The following is a 16,222-nucleotide window of genomic DNA, read 5'->3' as shown; positions in this document are numbered from 1 at the left end:
ATATATCAATCCAATCCTTTGTTCCTTAATATGTAAAAGAGTTTACTAGAGGCTAGCTTTGAAAGATCAAGATAGGAGTTCCCGTCGTGGCGCAGTGGTTAACAAATCCGAGTAGGAACCATGAGGTTGAGGGTTTGATCCCTGGCCTTGCTCAGTGGGTTAAGGATCCGGCGTTGCCATGAGCTGTGGTGTAGGTGGCAGACGCAGCTTGGATCCCGTGTTGCTGTGGCTCTGGCATAGGCTGGCAGCTACAACTCCGATTAGACACCTAGCCTGGGAACCTCCATATGCCGTGGGAGCGGCCCCAGAAATGGCAAAAAGACAAAAAAAAAAAAGAAAGAAAGAAAAAAAGAAAGATCAAGATAAATGTTCTGAGAATGAGGGGCATTTCTAACAATAAAAAAACGTGGGGATTTTTTGGTAAAAAAAAATACAGAAAGAAAAGGAAACAAATGAGAAGAAATAATTTTAAAAGCCTCTGAATATTAATGATATTACATTGGAAATAAACTTTCTATTTAAATGTCTATTTGATTAAGAATTTCTCATATCATTTTGATAGGAGTTTATTTTAATAAAATGCACTTTAAGCATAAACCTTAGAAATTCAATTTAAATCAGCACTTAAACATTAACTATGAAGTGTGTTCTTACTGCATTTTTAAAGGGAATATGATCTGGAAAATTTCATTGAAAAATGCATCATGTTCCTGTGCTTTAAAATGAACAAAGAAGGAAAACTGTCTTTAATATATAACTTGCTTGTAAGATTAGATATAACTATTAAACAGCTGTTGGATTAAAAAAATACCATAACTTAGAAATAGCTTGTTGGGAATTTTCATCTGCTTCTAGCAGATATGAATTTAATTTATTACTCTTTCTCTCAACAGAAAATAAATGTATAGATACCTACTGAAATTCACAGCACCTCTTCGAAAGAGATGAACAACAGACCCCTTAATCAAGGTGGTTCAAAACAGAGTTTACTGAAAAAGGCTAAAGTGTAGAATTATGATAGCTTGGAGGAAGAGAGGTAATAAATTTAATATACAACTATAAAAATGATGAGACCAAAGTGTATGTGCCTATATAATTTCAAAATACTAATAGGCAAATTCACAGTAAAACAGGACTCTACTAAAATATTAATAAAAATATAGGCCATCCTCCATGCTACAAATCCTAAGAAAACTGAAATGTTATCAATAAGATTCAACTTTCAGGTGATACTTTTATTTTACAACAACCACATAAAGCTTTTCTATAAGGACTCACTCTGCACAAATTAGGGAACTAAAATGGTCTTGAAATAAAACACATATCCATACAAATTTTGATTAGACAGCCACAAACGTTGCAGACTATATTTCAAAGTTTGAAGATGGCTGGTTACCCAAAATTCAAAGTGATCTTATCATTTTGGAAAAAGACTTACATGTATGGAAACTACGTCTAAATAATCCCAAGTCACATTCTACATTTCTCATTTTGTCAACATAAAGTGCAAAAAAAAAAAAAAAAATTGATTGACCCAAATCAACCATTCTAATGGAAGTTCATTTGGTTTAAGTAGAAAGAGCACAGTTTGAATCCTGACTCTCTGCAAAAGCTGTAAGACAACTTGACCTCACAAAGCCTCAATTCCATAATCTGTATCAGTACCAGTGTTGCTGTTCAGAATCCAAGCAACAGCAATATAAAGGCCCTAACAGAAGATTTTGCATGCAACCTAAGTTCAATAAACACTCATTCAATATAATTCATTGTGTGTATATGATTTGGGTTAGGCATATCATAAGGTGACAGTCTATTTCATTTTCCCTGAATTTTTTTTTACTCCTTTGGAGAAAGATTGATTCCAATAGTCAAATCCCACAAAATCTTTCCTTCTAGAATCAGTTTATTGCTTCGGGTAGATAGAAGATGGGTAAGGAAGGATCAGGAGAAGAAGGAGAAAGAGAATCACAGATTCTAAATTTTGAGGAGCAAGTCTTATCTGTGCAAGACTACAGATAACATGAAATAATAATCCATCTGGGGAGTTCCCATTGTGGCTCAATGGCTTAAGAACCTAACTAGTATCTGTGAGGATGCAGGTTTGATCCCTGGCCTCACTCAGTGGGTTAAGGATCCGACACTGCTAAAAGCTGTGACATACATCACAGATGTGGCTCAGATCTGGCATTGCTGTGGCTGTGGTGTAGGCCAGCAGCTGCAGCTCTAATTTGACCCCTAGGATGGAAATTTCCATATGCTGCAAGTGTGGGCCTAAAAAGAAAGAAAGAAAAAAAAAAAAAAGAATCCATCTAAGAATATCTATTATAAGCTATTATTTAATCTCCTGTCTCTTTTAAAAAGCCGTATTTCAGGAAAAAATACATATTTATAATAGAAACTTTAGAAATGTTTATAAAGAAGAAAATTAAAGTGGCCTGCTAAACTATCAGGCTAAACCATAACATAATCGTTATGATACAATGTGTATATATTTTTTTCTTTTACAATGTTTCACATTTGCATGAGAGCATGTATTATATCTAAACAAAATTTTTAATGATTCTACTACATTTAAACATTTATTTAATTAGCTTATAATTTTCATCCTTACTATTATAATTATCTATAATTCTTTATTCATTATTGTCATAGTTTTATTTCCTTGGACTACTTTGTATGGGTAAAACATAGGTGTTGAAGGTATTAATCTTGGTATGTAGTCTTGATACATAATCTTGATACACAGTCCTAGTATTACCTTCTGGAAAGATTTTTACCTTAGGAACTCTCACTACCATTTTGAGAGAGCTTTAATAAATTTCCATCACAACTCAATATTATCTTCAAAAGAATTTCTGCTAATTTTTAGCTTAAAAGGATATCTTAAATAATTTTAACTTGTAATTCTTTCCATCAATAGTGAGGAGAGTATACTTTCATGTAATAACCAATCATTTCTCTGTTATAATCCTCTTCAGACTTTGTCAATTTTTGACTTGCTCTACTTACAAACTGTATGATCTTTTTAAACAGAGGTGCTATTTAAATTTTGATCTTTCTACTTGTTCACATATTTTATTTTCTTTTTTGTGATTACCCTGGTCATGAAGTTTATGTTGTCTCTCTGTACAAAAATTTTATGGAGGCAAACCACTTCTGTTCCTATCACTCTTTTCATTTCATTTATGTTAAGCCTCCTTCCCTTTGCAGTAGTCAGAAGATATTTCAGGATTATGAAAAGGATGGAGAAAATGGTATTCTTTTTTTTTTTTTTTTTTTTTTTGGTCTTTTTTGCTATTTCTTGGGCCGCTCCCGCGGCATATGGAGGTTCCCAGGCTAGGGGTCTAATCGGAGCTGTAGCCACTGGCCTACGCCAGAGCCATAGCAACTCGGGATCCGAGCCGCGTCTGCAGCCAACACCACAGCTCACGGCAACGCCAGATCCTTAACCCACTGAGCAAGGGCAGGGACCGAACCCGCAACCTCATGGTTCCTAGTCGGATTCGTTAACCACTGCGCCACGTCGGGAACTCCAGAAAATGGTATTCTTAATCAAAGAGGAACATCTACAAGGCATCAGAAGAATGAGGCTGGAATATGAACTAAATCTGTACTCCTCAGAGAGGGGACAGGCAAGACTGATTATAAGTCTCTTTTCTTCCCACCTTTCTACAAGAATGGCATTTGGTTGTTCTGGAAGGCACATTTGGACGCTGTGCTTTGAACCAGAACCCCAGTGATGATGTCACTGGACAGTCTCTGTTACTAGAATATAAAATTCCTTGAATAGAATATCTGGTAGAAGGAAGTAAAGCTACCCAGAGGAGAAAACACACACACATAAGTTTGCCAGAGAATCTAGGACAGAAAATGAAAATTGCTTCATCTTCAAAAAAAAAAAAAAAAAAAAAAAAAAAAACTTACTATAAAAAAATAGATGGCTCTTTAATGACAGCATTTATAAAATTTAACTTTTTAAACCATCTGAAACTTCTTTTAGTGTATGGCCTAATTTAACTTTTGTCCCAATTATTTAATCGATTACCCCACCAATATTTTTGAGTAATTATTTCCTCCTGTGGAGTTTGGATGCATGTGTGTGTGCGCCATGTGTATGTGTGTGTGTGTACATGTATTTATGTGTGTGTGTGTGTGCATGCATATGTGTGTCCTTGTTCTACGTATCTGGTATGTATTATTTTCTACGTATTCTTGGTTGCTTTCAAGGCCATCTACTTGTTCTTGATTTACATGCTTACTTTCTCTGAAACTTTTAATTCCCTAGTCATCTATTTCCTGCAGCCACACACCCTCACCTTAAGTGGCAGCTTTAAGCTTATCAAACCTAGAAGACTTCAAAATAACGTGTCTGATTAAAAGCCAAGTGATGTCTATTTTTACTCAGGATAAAAAATAATAAAGGAACAGAAATGTAAACTCTGACCTCTTTTAACCATGAAATGGTTTTTCTAGTTACAACGCATTTACCTTTTCCAAACAGAAGTGAAATTGTAGGAAACCTAGTAAGTTTAAAATACTGTTCCTAGTAGCCCTCTATGCATATTTCTTCACATAATGTTATGAACAACAGTCATACTTGGAAGGATGAACCATAGGAGAAATCATCTTAAATTCTGCTTAACTTTCTTACCCTATTGTCTTCCTCTTTTTTTACTTTAACTTTTTGAGAAAACTTCTGAGACCCTCAGCATGTGCCCATTTGCTGAGGAGCCATTGTTTGAAGTAGTCTTAAGCTGCAAGCGTGATTTTAGATAAAAATTTTAATAAATTTCTCATCATTATTTTATTTTTTTGTGTTTGTGCAGTAGACTAAAACATTCAAAGGTTAATTTTATCTTTTCATTTTAACACTAATTAGAGCAGTCCTCTTTCTTTCTTTCTTTTCTTTTCTTTCTTTCAGGGCCATGTCTGTGGCATATGGAAGTTCCCAGGTGAGGGGTCGAATCGGAGGTGAAGCTGTCAGCCTACATTCCGTCACAGCAAAAGCACACTGGATCCAAGTTTGCAACCCAACCATAGCTCATGGTGACTCTGGATCCTTAACCCACTGAGTAAGGCCAGGGATCAAACCTGTGTCCTCATGGATACTAGTCAGGTTCGTCATTGCTGAGCCACGACAGGAACTCCTAGTGCAGTCTTTTTTTCTTCATCACCAAAGGAATCTGATTATTCTTTCTGCCCATTAAATTTATTGTGAATGAAATGCAATTTCAATATTTCAGACAGCACCTTTTCACTCGTGTGTCCCATCAAGCCTGGCAAGGCTATTTCCAGGTTGTCAACCCTCACATTTTCCTAGCTGACTTTGTTCTTTCATACGTGCAGCCTGTTGACCAAGCCTGCTTTTCTAGAACAAAATAGTGTTAAATGCCCCCACCCATCAGTCTTGTGAGCTTCTGCGCCATGTAGCTCTATCTGTATTAAACCAGGCATTTCCATGTAATTTCATATTCTCTGCAATGTTTTCTCCATAGCCAAGCAAATTCAACAAGTTAACTTCTGAGCTAATTTCTAAAAAGAAAATCTCAGCTGCTTCAGACTAAAGGAATGGGTTTCATTGAAATGTTTCCTGTTTTCAGTACAGTGCCTGATAGAACTATTGTGTGTAACACAGTCTAATTCAGCTAGAAATGGACTTGTCACAATTGAATTGCAGCTCAAGCCACAGCAGAGGTAGAAGAAAGTTCAGCTACTGGAAAAGAGGGTGGATGCCATTCTTATTTGGGAGGTGCAGATGTCTTGACTGATGTACAGGATCTTTGTCACTAGAGCAACAAATTAGTTTAAGGCGCTGTTCAACAGCCAAACAATTGGTGAATGGAGAAACTCAGGGTATTTGTGTATTTTTTTAATCACTGACTGTAGTAAATACACTGAAATGTTGGTCATAAACTCATGGTTTTTTAAACTGGAAATATTATACCCAGAGCCAGCTACCAGTGACACCAGGATATCAGACCCCGCAGGATCAGAACATTTCCCAAACAAACATAATATGAACAGAAGCATCTAACACTTATTTGCACACATGGTCAGCATATGCTGATTTCGACTACTTGTTTAAATATAAAGAATATATTTGGGGGGAGTTCCCATTATGGTGCAGTGGAAACGAATCCAACTAATATCCATGAGGACTTGGGTTCGATCCCTGGCCTAACTCAGTGGGTTAAGAATCTGGTGTTGCCGTAAGCTGTGGTGTAGGTTGCAGACATGGCTTGGATCCTGCATTGCTGTGGCTGTGGTGCAGGCCAACAGCTACAGCTCTGATTTGACCCCTAGCCTGGGAACTTCCATATGCTCTGGGTGCAGCCCTAATATATATATTTGCCATTAGAGGGATGTGCTTTTATGTCAAACTTGAATAGAAATGTTTTATGCACTATCCCTCTGTTCTATCCAGTATTTTTCTTCTTAAAGCACTACATTCTCTGGTATTTCTATCTCCACTCTTTTTATTTAGTTTGCAATTACCTGTATCCACTCTTTATTTTCAATATTTCTTGACCCACTTGTTCTAAGGTCATTTGTTAAAAATAGCATATAGGTTTTGTCTTCTAATATAAGAGTTTGATTTGTTCCCATTTAATGTCCTATATAATTGATTTTACTTTCCATCTTACTTTATTACTTAGTTTATACTATTTCCTTTTGTCTTATTTTTCTTGGTATGATCAACAAAATCCATTTTAAATGTTGACTGTTAACTTCACCTGGCTTCATAAATCTGTACTCCCAAGTAGGTTTTCTCTTCCATCATACTTTTCAACTTTTTAATATTTTTATTCTGGGTTTTGAGATGTATTTACCCTTGATCTTCAAGTCGAAGACCTAGTCGATAATTTAAGCTTCAAAGGTGATCAGCTTCTCTCGCAGTTTATCTACTGAGCTCTTTAATTAGGAAATAATGTTCTTGTTTTAATTCCTATGGCTCATTACTGGTGGGTAAGAAGTTGTCTGTTTTTGCAGAAACACCTGAAAGGATTCTACCTCCCTGGACTCAAGACAAGGAAGAGTCAGCTCCTGTTTTGATTTTGGTGGGGGCAGGTTGGTAATGTGGGACTGAGACAGACCTTCTCACAGGTCTCCATGGATCTCAGAAATCCAAGCCATTCTCAACACACTCTGCTTTTCAGTATCTGTCCCCAAACTGAGAAGCTCCTGTCCAGTCTCTTGAGTAGCCAAGTGAGAAACCCCCCACTGTCTCTCTGCCAGGATCCCCCAAAGAGCCAAAGCCTTTTTTCCACTCCATTTCATGTAGACTGCAATGTTTTTAGCTCAGTAGAGGCAAAAAATCTTGGAGTTAGAAATAGTCAAAAAAAAAGAATGATTTTAGGTCACCAATTTTACAGCCAAATCTTAGCAGAAAAAATATATTTGACCACTGAATCTTCAATCTTGGAAATAGGAAGCTATAAAATAAGTAAAATATTGCTCAGTAAAAGGCTCTAGCCTATTGGCATCACATAGTCACATCATAAAGGCTAACAGCCTAATTCCTGCTGAATGTAACTCTGATTTAAAGAGACTAAAACCAGAATTGTGTTGGCTTTTCAAAACCTAATACGTAAGGGGCCAATCAATTATTTCATTTTAAGTGCTATGGAAACATACTCAATCCAGAGAACTTTTCATATCAATAAAGATCTTTATGGCTATTTTTTGATGAGGTACCTACTATATCAGAGGCATTACACTAGGTGCTTTACAAATTTTTTTTAAAACTTCCAGTTCTTGGAGTTCCTGTTGTGGCACATTGGAAACGAATCTGACTAGACACCATGGGGTTGCGGGTTCAATCCCTGGCCTCGCTCAGTGGGTTAACAATCCGGCGTTGCCGTGAGCTGTGGTATACGTCACAGACGAGGCTCGGATCCTGTGTTGCTGTGGCTGTGGTATAGGCCAGCAGCTGTAGCTCTGATTCGACCCTAGCCTGGGAACATCCATATGCTGCAGGTGCAGCCCTAAAAAGCAAAACAAAAAACAAAAAGAAACAAAAACAAAAACTTCCAGTTCTTAGCATTTTAGTTATAACTGTACCCATTTAGAGATTGGAGTAAGAGATGCTAGTAGTTAAAAGCGTATGTTCTGCAGACAAAAATGACTGATTATTTCACCTTCTGAGTCTTACTTTTTTCATCAATTAGATGGATACCAACTGCGCTTGCATCTAGGGTTGTAAAATTTCAAAGTGGAGGCCAAGGAAATCAAAGTTGTTCATGGTGATAAAAGAGAATATTGTTGGAGTGCATAAAATATTTTAAGGATTAGAGTTGTGTGTCCAGGCATCACGTCAAGTACCCTTTGGAACACTCTTATTCAAAAGCTGAAGAGAAATAAGAAGTGATTTCTAAAAGCTCAGAAATATTGATTCCTTGATACATTTACATACATATTTTAGCTGCTCTGAGTGCAAAAGTATTTTGCTCAAAAAGGGCTTTTTTTTTTTTTTTTGGAGTTTTCAACATGGCTTAGTGGAAACAAATCTTACTAGCATCCATGAGGACACAGGTTCAATCCCTGGCCTTGCCCAGTGGGTTAAGGATCAAGCTAATTGCCATAAGCTGTGGTGTGGGTCGCAGGCGTGGCTCGGATCTGGAGTTGCTGTAGCTCTGGCGTAGACCGGCAGCTATAGCTCCAATTCAACTCCTGTCCTGGGAACCTCCATATGCCAAGGGTGTGGCCCTTAAAAGGCAGGGGTGGGGGGGGGCTTTTTTTTTCTCTAATAATTTAAAACCCAGTTCAGGAATCTTACAAATCATAAATAATTTATGTGAGAGATCTAATCTTCTCCCCATGTTGTTATAAATCACAGAAAACAATGTTCAGTTTAAGCTCTACAGAGTTGTGACCACCAAGCACACAACATTTCAAGGGTCACAAAGCACCAAACAAAACTAGGGCGATCAGGATACTCTACATGTCAGTGCAAGAAAATAAACCACAAAGTTGGTAGCGTGAGCCTACAAATTAAGAATACAATCAAGGGACCCACTGAGAAAGCATCACCAGCTAAAATAAAGGTGCTAGACCCGTGGCTGCTATAGAACTGCTGCCATCCTGGACCAGACAAAGATAACAATGGCGATGCTGCTGCTGCTAATGATGATGATGATGATGATGATGGTGAGAGTGATGATAGGAAGCTTCCAATTTACCTCTGGTCATAAATCTCTTTCTTAACTATTTCACTCTGAGTGTGACCGCCATATCTTTACAAGGTGACAAGTTGAATGCTTAGATAACTGGAAGACTTCCAAGCTGAAAAATGCTTACATATTAAAGTCAGTAGCAGAAAGGAGTCAAGGAAGGGAGGGTCATTTCCCCAGGAAAGAACATGGGTGACACTGACACATCATCTTGGAGGTGCTGGAGTCTCTGTCTGCCCATGCTGCCACAGGTCAAAAGTCATGAGAAAACCAAAAATTATCCACCCTGGTCTTGACAGTCCAAAACTACACCAGAGAAAGTTTGAGGCCAGCTTCCTCTGAAATGAAGAATTTGATCTAAGTCTTTAAAGAGAGTTAGGCCTTGTTTTTGGAAATTCTGGGTCTTGCCTTTTTTCATATTTTCCACCCTGCAATTCTTTTCCTCAATTCCACTAATACAACATTCCAGTGCCATAATTTCCATTCTCTATTTTCAGAATGGTTGTAGACTTTGTTAAAATGGTTCTAATTTGACTCCATAGAAGAGTATTCCCTCAAATTTGCAATGAAAGACAACTTGCCAAGTAAATAATTATCATCTATTCATGAGTGAATCCCCTCTTGTCTCCATTGTCAACTCTCCACATACTTCCAACAGGCACACACTGGGAAATAACTGCATAATTCACTATTCAAACCCTCTTTAAATGTCAGAGTGCAAAAACATGAAGCTGAGGTAATACTATGAGTCAAAGTCATGTAAAAGCTGACTCTAAGGAACAAATCATGTGGGGGAAGTTCTTCTAGGCATTGTGGGGAGTCATTTAGGCCTTCTGAACAGTCTGACTTTTAGAGAATCAATAAGACAAACAACAAAAATAAAAAAGAGCATGTGACGGAGGTATTTTTTAAATATTTTTTTCTTCCTCAGTGGCTTTTCAAATTTTATTGCAAATAATCATCTTATGAATGCTCAGTCCCCACACATTCACACACGACAGTACCAAGTCTTTCCTCAGCTCTTAGATGCATAGGAACTGTTGGACAGTAATTCAAGGTTTTTACCTGGGTGTGTATGTTGGGAGGGCAGACACCTGTGTTTGTGTGTGTCTCTTCTCAGCTGTGGAGTAGGAATGATGAGTTTAAAATTGAGTTAATCATATAAACTATTTACTTACTATGTGCTATTTCTTGTATCATCCTGTATGCATTTTGTACCAATGGCCACAGTAATAATTCTCATTTCACATGCTTTACAATGTTCTGTGCAATCACCGCATGAAGGTCCCATCCCCTTGAGTCTTCGTGGGCTGTGACTGTTCAATCCACCAAGCACAGCAGAGCCCTGGGATCTCCAAAGCTCTCACAGTGACAACCTGAGCATCATGGAGGAGCCATGTGTATTCTCTGTCAACTCTCCCTGTTGAGCCCAGCCTCCAGCAAATCTCAGCCCAGGTGCACACATGTGTGTGAAGAAGTCTCCACATGATTCCAAATTGCTATCCTTCATGTCAACTCAGTGGAGGCCCTCAATTTTACAGAGCTGAGATAAGACATCTTGCTTTACCCTGAGTTCCTGAACCACAGAATCTATGAGGAAAATAAAATGATTGGGATTGGTTTTTACAAAGTCCCAGATGCTTTGTTTATGCTGCAATAATAGTAAGTTAAATAGAACTAGGTGTCATGAAATGATGGCGCTGCCAAAACGAAATTTAACCAGGACAAATTTGTTTTTAGACTGTGTATGATCTGGAAGTCTAAAAGCCTGTGGTAAGCTGAAAAATCCCCCCCCCCCCCAGAAAATACTCACATATCCTCATTCTTGGAACCTGTGACTATTACCTAATTTAAAGTTCTTTGCAGACATGATAAAATTAAAGATCTTGTGATGGGGAGATTACAGATTATCCAGGTGGGCCTTAAATGCCATCACAATGGCTTAGAAGAGAGAGGCAGAGGGAGGTTTAACACACAGGGACAGGAGAAGACCATGGGAAAAAAAGAGACAGAGATTGGAAAGATGCAGCCACAAGTCATAGAAGAAGGAAGAGACAAAGAATGGATTCTTCACTGGAGTTTCCAGAAGGAACAGCTCTACCAACACCTTGATTTTGCCCAGTAAATTTTAGACTGGTTCTCTTGAACCGTGAGAGGATGGATCTATTGTTTTCAACCACTCAGCTTGTGGTAATTTGTTAGAGTAGTCATCGGAAAGCAGTAGCCCTCAAAAAGACAGTCTGTGAAGGCTGAAAGAGACTGAACAGATTGTTACTGAAAGTGAGTGGAAGGGAGACCCTCCCTCCTGAGGAAAATCAGAAATGCAATAATGAATTCAACAAGCTGGGTAAGGAGGCTCTGGGGGAGGAGGAGCTGGGTGCACATGGCTTCCCTAGCTGGTTATGGTAGACGACAAGGGCAGAGAGATGAACTAAAAAACAAACTATTCAGTTTTTAAGAGCAACTGTAGAGGGCTTAGGAAAGCAATTCAAGACAGAAAAATCTTAAATAAGAAAGGATATTTGGTTCAAATATTAAACCCAGAATGCTAGCAGGAAAACACTATCTCAGAGTAAAGATGAAAGCTTATATATGACTATGAAATGCCTCATGAAGACCTCAGAAAGATAGATGTTCAGCTTTCTACAGCTCTTCAGGATCTACTTCTGTTAAGGAAAAAATTAAGATTTTTAAAAATCTTAAGAATGTTATTCCACAAATTTGCACAAGTGGCCCAGTGTAGAAGTAGGTTTATTTCTAAGAGATTTGTGAATATAGATTTTTTCTAAAAGGTTAGGTTCATAAGATGACATATAACATATTCACAAAGATTTTAAGGAAATGTATTTACTGAAATTAAAAGGAACAGAGATAGTGAAAAATGAAAAGTCTTTGAATCCCTGAATTCTACAGACAAGATAGAGGATAAAAACAAAAATAAAGAAACAAAAATCTGCTTAGCTATAAATAATGGGCTACAGCTTATGAAAAAGAAGAATGTCTTAGGGGTAAAAACAAAGAGGCCAGGATGGATAAAAAAGCCACAGAAAACATCTCTCAGGTTGTAATTTGAGCCTTAATCATGAATTGGTAGCATGGTCCTGCTGGATTTCAGAACTGCTATGGAACAGTGATTCTATTTTTGAATACAGGAGTCTACTATGGTTATCCTATATCCGTTCGACCATTTCTTACTTGCTATTTGGGGGACAGATAACCTGTCTCTTTCATTTTCAGATCAGACTGAGAGAAACCACACTTGAGGAATTGCATTCGAGGTGTCTTATTTACATGTCACCTGATTTAGATGACAAGATTCTGGACTTTGAGCCCAAAATGGAAGCCAAACTAGAATAAGACTTTTGGGGCCTCAAGAGAGAGTGACTAAGGCTGTGAGATTTCAGCTGCTATGTCCAAAGGGTGAATTTGGGATACCGTATTTCCTGAAGATGACCACCAGATATATCCCACGCAAAATGCTTTTCTGAAATGCGCTTTGTGACTCTCCCATTAAGAAATGAAGTCTATTCTCCCCTTCAATCTGGGTGAATGGGTACTGTTTTTGTCAACAGAGTACAGGGCCAATGCTGCCTCACAACCCTTAGGTGGGGTCATTAACACCCTGGTGCTTTTATGGTCCATGTGATTTGAGATACACCACCTCTAGGATGTTCTCTCCCAGAACCTCTTCCCTGTGTCCCGAGCGAGTCTCCTAACTAACATGGAGGGGCCATGGGAGATGCTCTCCTCAAAAGTCCCAGCTGAGTCCAGCCTTTGAGTCACTCCAGGCCAGATGCTAGATGTGTGAGTGATGAACCCTCCAGATAATTCCAGGCTGCAGATATTTGAAACTCCCTCAGCAGAAACCCCAGACATTATGTGACAGTCACAGCCATCCCTGCTGTGCCCTATGTGAATTCCTGACTGGTAGAATCAGTGAATGTAATATAATTGTTGCGGTTTTACAGTAATAAATATGGATAGTTTGCTACATAGCACTAGTAAACCAAAACAAGGCTAGATCAAAGAGTACAAAAGTAAAGGACGAAGGGACTAAAGAAATGTTGAAGAAGTAAACCAACAGTAATACTACAACTGATTTTGTTTACATACCTTGAAAAATGTCAGAAGTTGCACTTCTCACAGAATATAAAGGTTCTGGAAATGGATGATGAGATCACTTAGTGCTCCATGCAATATACACAGCTCATGAGTAATAAGCAAAAATCAAATATATGCACAGTAGCAGCATGAGAACGCATGCCCATCAGTATGGGTTTCTGTGATTATTAGATGCCTGAGAAAATGTTAAGCAAGCACTTTGTTTTTAAGTCTGCCTGATTTGCCAAAATACCAGTGATGTTTTAAACAAGGGGGTGGAGGCAGGGAGTAGGGAGAGTGGAAAGGAATTTTAAATTATCAAAAAGAGGTTCAGCCCAAACCATTTTAATGAAAACAAGACTCGATGGCAAAGTTGCCAGATATTCTAGTGGATTCAAAGCATTTTTAGTTTTTAACAGCACACAAGATGATTTTTTCTGCAATAAATGTTTCCTTCACGAAAACCGTATGCATTTTGCAGGCAGCATGCTACTACCAGGTAGGTCTTTGCATCTCTTGTTGAAAACATGGCTCACTATTCATACATATAAGAAATATTAGGTTTAGACGAAATTATATTCTCTTTATAAACAACGGTTTAAAAGGTGACAGAATCAATTTATTATTCTGATTTGGCACATGTCAACCAATTCAAAGAAAGGGTAACAAAACGTCTGGGTGAACAAGTCTCCTTATCCTCAAAAATAGTAACAAATGGATGTAATTATCCAAGGAGGCAACCAGGTTTGGTTAAGAACTGTGTCAAGAGGCGTGGTTGGGAACTCCCACTGTGGCACAGTGGGTTAAAGATCTGGCATTGCTGCAGCTATGGTGTAGGTTGCAGCTGAGGTGTGGATTTGATCCCAGGCCAGGAACTTCCATTTGCCTTGGGTGTGGCCAGGAAAAAAAAAAGTGGTGTGGTTGCCAAGGTGGGGGTGGAGAGGGATGGAGTGGGAGGTTGGGGATAGCAGATGTAAGCTATTATACGTGGAGGGAATAAACCAGGTCCTATTGTATGGCACAGAGAACTATATTCAATGTTCTATGACAAACTGTAATGGAAAAGAATGTAAAACGAAAAAAAAGTCTATATATATATGTATAACTGAATCACTCTGCTGTATAGCAGAAATGAACACAACATTGTAAATCAATAGGTACTTCAATTTAAAAAAAAGAATTGTGTCAAGAGAACACTGGTAGGTGTCAGTAAGTGCAAACAATGGGAATTTGACCATTCACTCAATGCATTAGGTCACTATTACCACAAGACAAACTATAGAACCTGAGTAGCTTCAAACAATCCCTGTTTATTAACTTACCTTCCGAAGATTGGAAGTCTGGGGGGTTAGGGGTGGGTGGGCAGGGATCAGGGAGAGGCCGACTCCTCTGCTCAGAGTCTGGTGAGGCTGGATGCTTGATGCTGGCAGGGAAGGACTTCTTTAGGGGTCTGGGGAGAATCTGTTTCTAAGCCCATTCATGTTGCTGGCAAAGTTCAGTTGCTCCTAGAGGACCTTCCATCGCAGCAGCGGTCAACATCCCTCACACAGAATCCTTCAAATTCTCTGTGATTTCTCGTCCACAACCAGCTGAAGCAAGGTCTTAAAAGGCTCATGTGATGAGGTCAGGCCCATCTTCATCTTCTCCCTATTTTAAGCTGAACTGATTAGTCGTCCCAACATCAAAGGAAATAGTGTTTTAAAGGGAAAAAAAAAATGCACTAATTTACTTTCATCCCTCCCTATATCGATGGCCAATTTCAACTCTTAGCCACTGTGGCCTAACGATGGGGTCACAAAATCACAAAGCATACTTTGAGCCCCACTTCTGCCTCTGACCAACACTGTAATGACAGACATATCCATTTATCACATGACATTTGGGGGAAAAAGAAGGAAATAATATACATTCCATAGGGTTTTGTGAGAATTATGTGAGCTAAGTGTAAAAAAGAGCTTATCCTACATAGAGAGCACCCAAATGAAATCTCCAAGCTCTGCCTGCCCTTCTCTAAAATTACAGGTGAGCTGTGAACACACTGTCTACCGCCATCACGTCAGGTATTAAGCATTTTTATTAGTATCCTTTTATAAGCATCCATTATGTGTCAGTCTTTTGCTTCATGTTATACTCAGATGAAGGCAGAGCAATAAATCATCAGGTGAATATTTAAAATTAATTTTGAGTATACTAATATTTATGGAGTTGGGCCAACACCAATTAACACCAATGATATTTAGTGGGAGAATTTGATATGTGTAAAAGAAAAAGTAAACATCTGGTACATTTGATTTCAAGTGTAATGCCAACACACCATGGAAATGTTCTATTAATAGAACAATCCTATTTTTTGGAGAGTAGAATCTGGTATTAATCATATCTTTCTCTCTATTAATTTATAAAAGTAATAACATCTATTATGTATTAAAGTAAGTTACTAATACCTGTATTTGTCATGGTTCAGAAAATTCCAAGGATGTAGACAAATATGCTTACTCCCATTTTGCTGATGACATCTGAGAATAATTTAAGTAGCTCCTCCAAGATCGTTAAATAAGTTAATGGCAGGATCTGGAAGATTCAAGAATAGTCATTTCCTACTGCAGAGCAGGCCTCAAGTCCTGCACAAATGCACAGGCCATAATCCACCTTCAGTGTTATTCCCACCTTGGTCAAAATTTCTTACCTCAAATGCATGGAGACAGCTTGCTGAAATGAGTTAAGAATGAACCAAATTCAAATAGCATGTTAACCCAGGTCATGGTTTGGTTTAAGAACTGAGACCTGCTTGCCAATTCAAAGTGCATATCTTATGAGTTCAGACATATCATCTTCCCAAGTTTATTTATTCCTGTTTTTCTGTACAGAGCATCCTAGAAAAATCACCCACTTTACAATCAGTTGTTGGTAATAACTGAGGAATGGACATGGAAAGTCACAGAGATTTGAAG

General features: G+C 38.2%; 1 long non-coding RNA gene across 1 annotated transcript; it reads right to left on the bottom strand.

Annotated features, from left to right (window-relative positions):
- Window positions 1–13,281: 13,281 nt before the first annotated feature.
- Window positions 13,282–15,922, bottom strand: LOC146395852 (uncharacterized). The gene is made up of 3 exons (XR_014829786.1): window positions 15,716–15,922; window positions 14,594–14,918; window positions 13,282–13,328 (listed from the first exon to the last, which is right to left on the bottom strand). It is a non-coding gene; the product is annotated as an uncharacterized LOC146395852 (long non-coding RNA).
- Window positions 15,923–16,222: the final 300 nt, after the last annotated feature.

Source organism: Sus scrofa, chromosome 15 (assembly GCF_054392235.1).
Source record: "Sus scrofa isolate SSC_HxYL_T2T_F1_AM1 chromosome 15, Sscrofa_HxYL_maternal_Yorkshire_Landrace_v2.0, whole genome shotgun sequence".
NCBI lineage: Eukaryota > Metazoa > Chordata > Mammalia > Artiodactyla > Suidae > Sus > Sus scrofa.
This window is presented reverse-complemented; position numbering and strand designations above follow the sequence as displayed.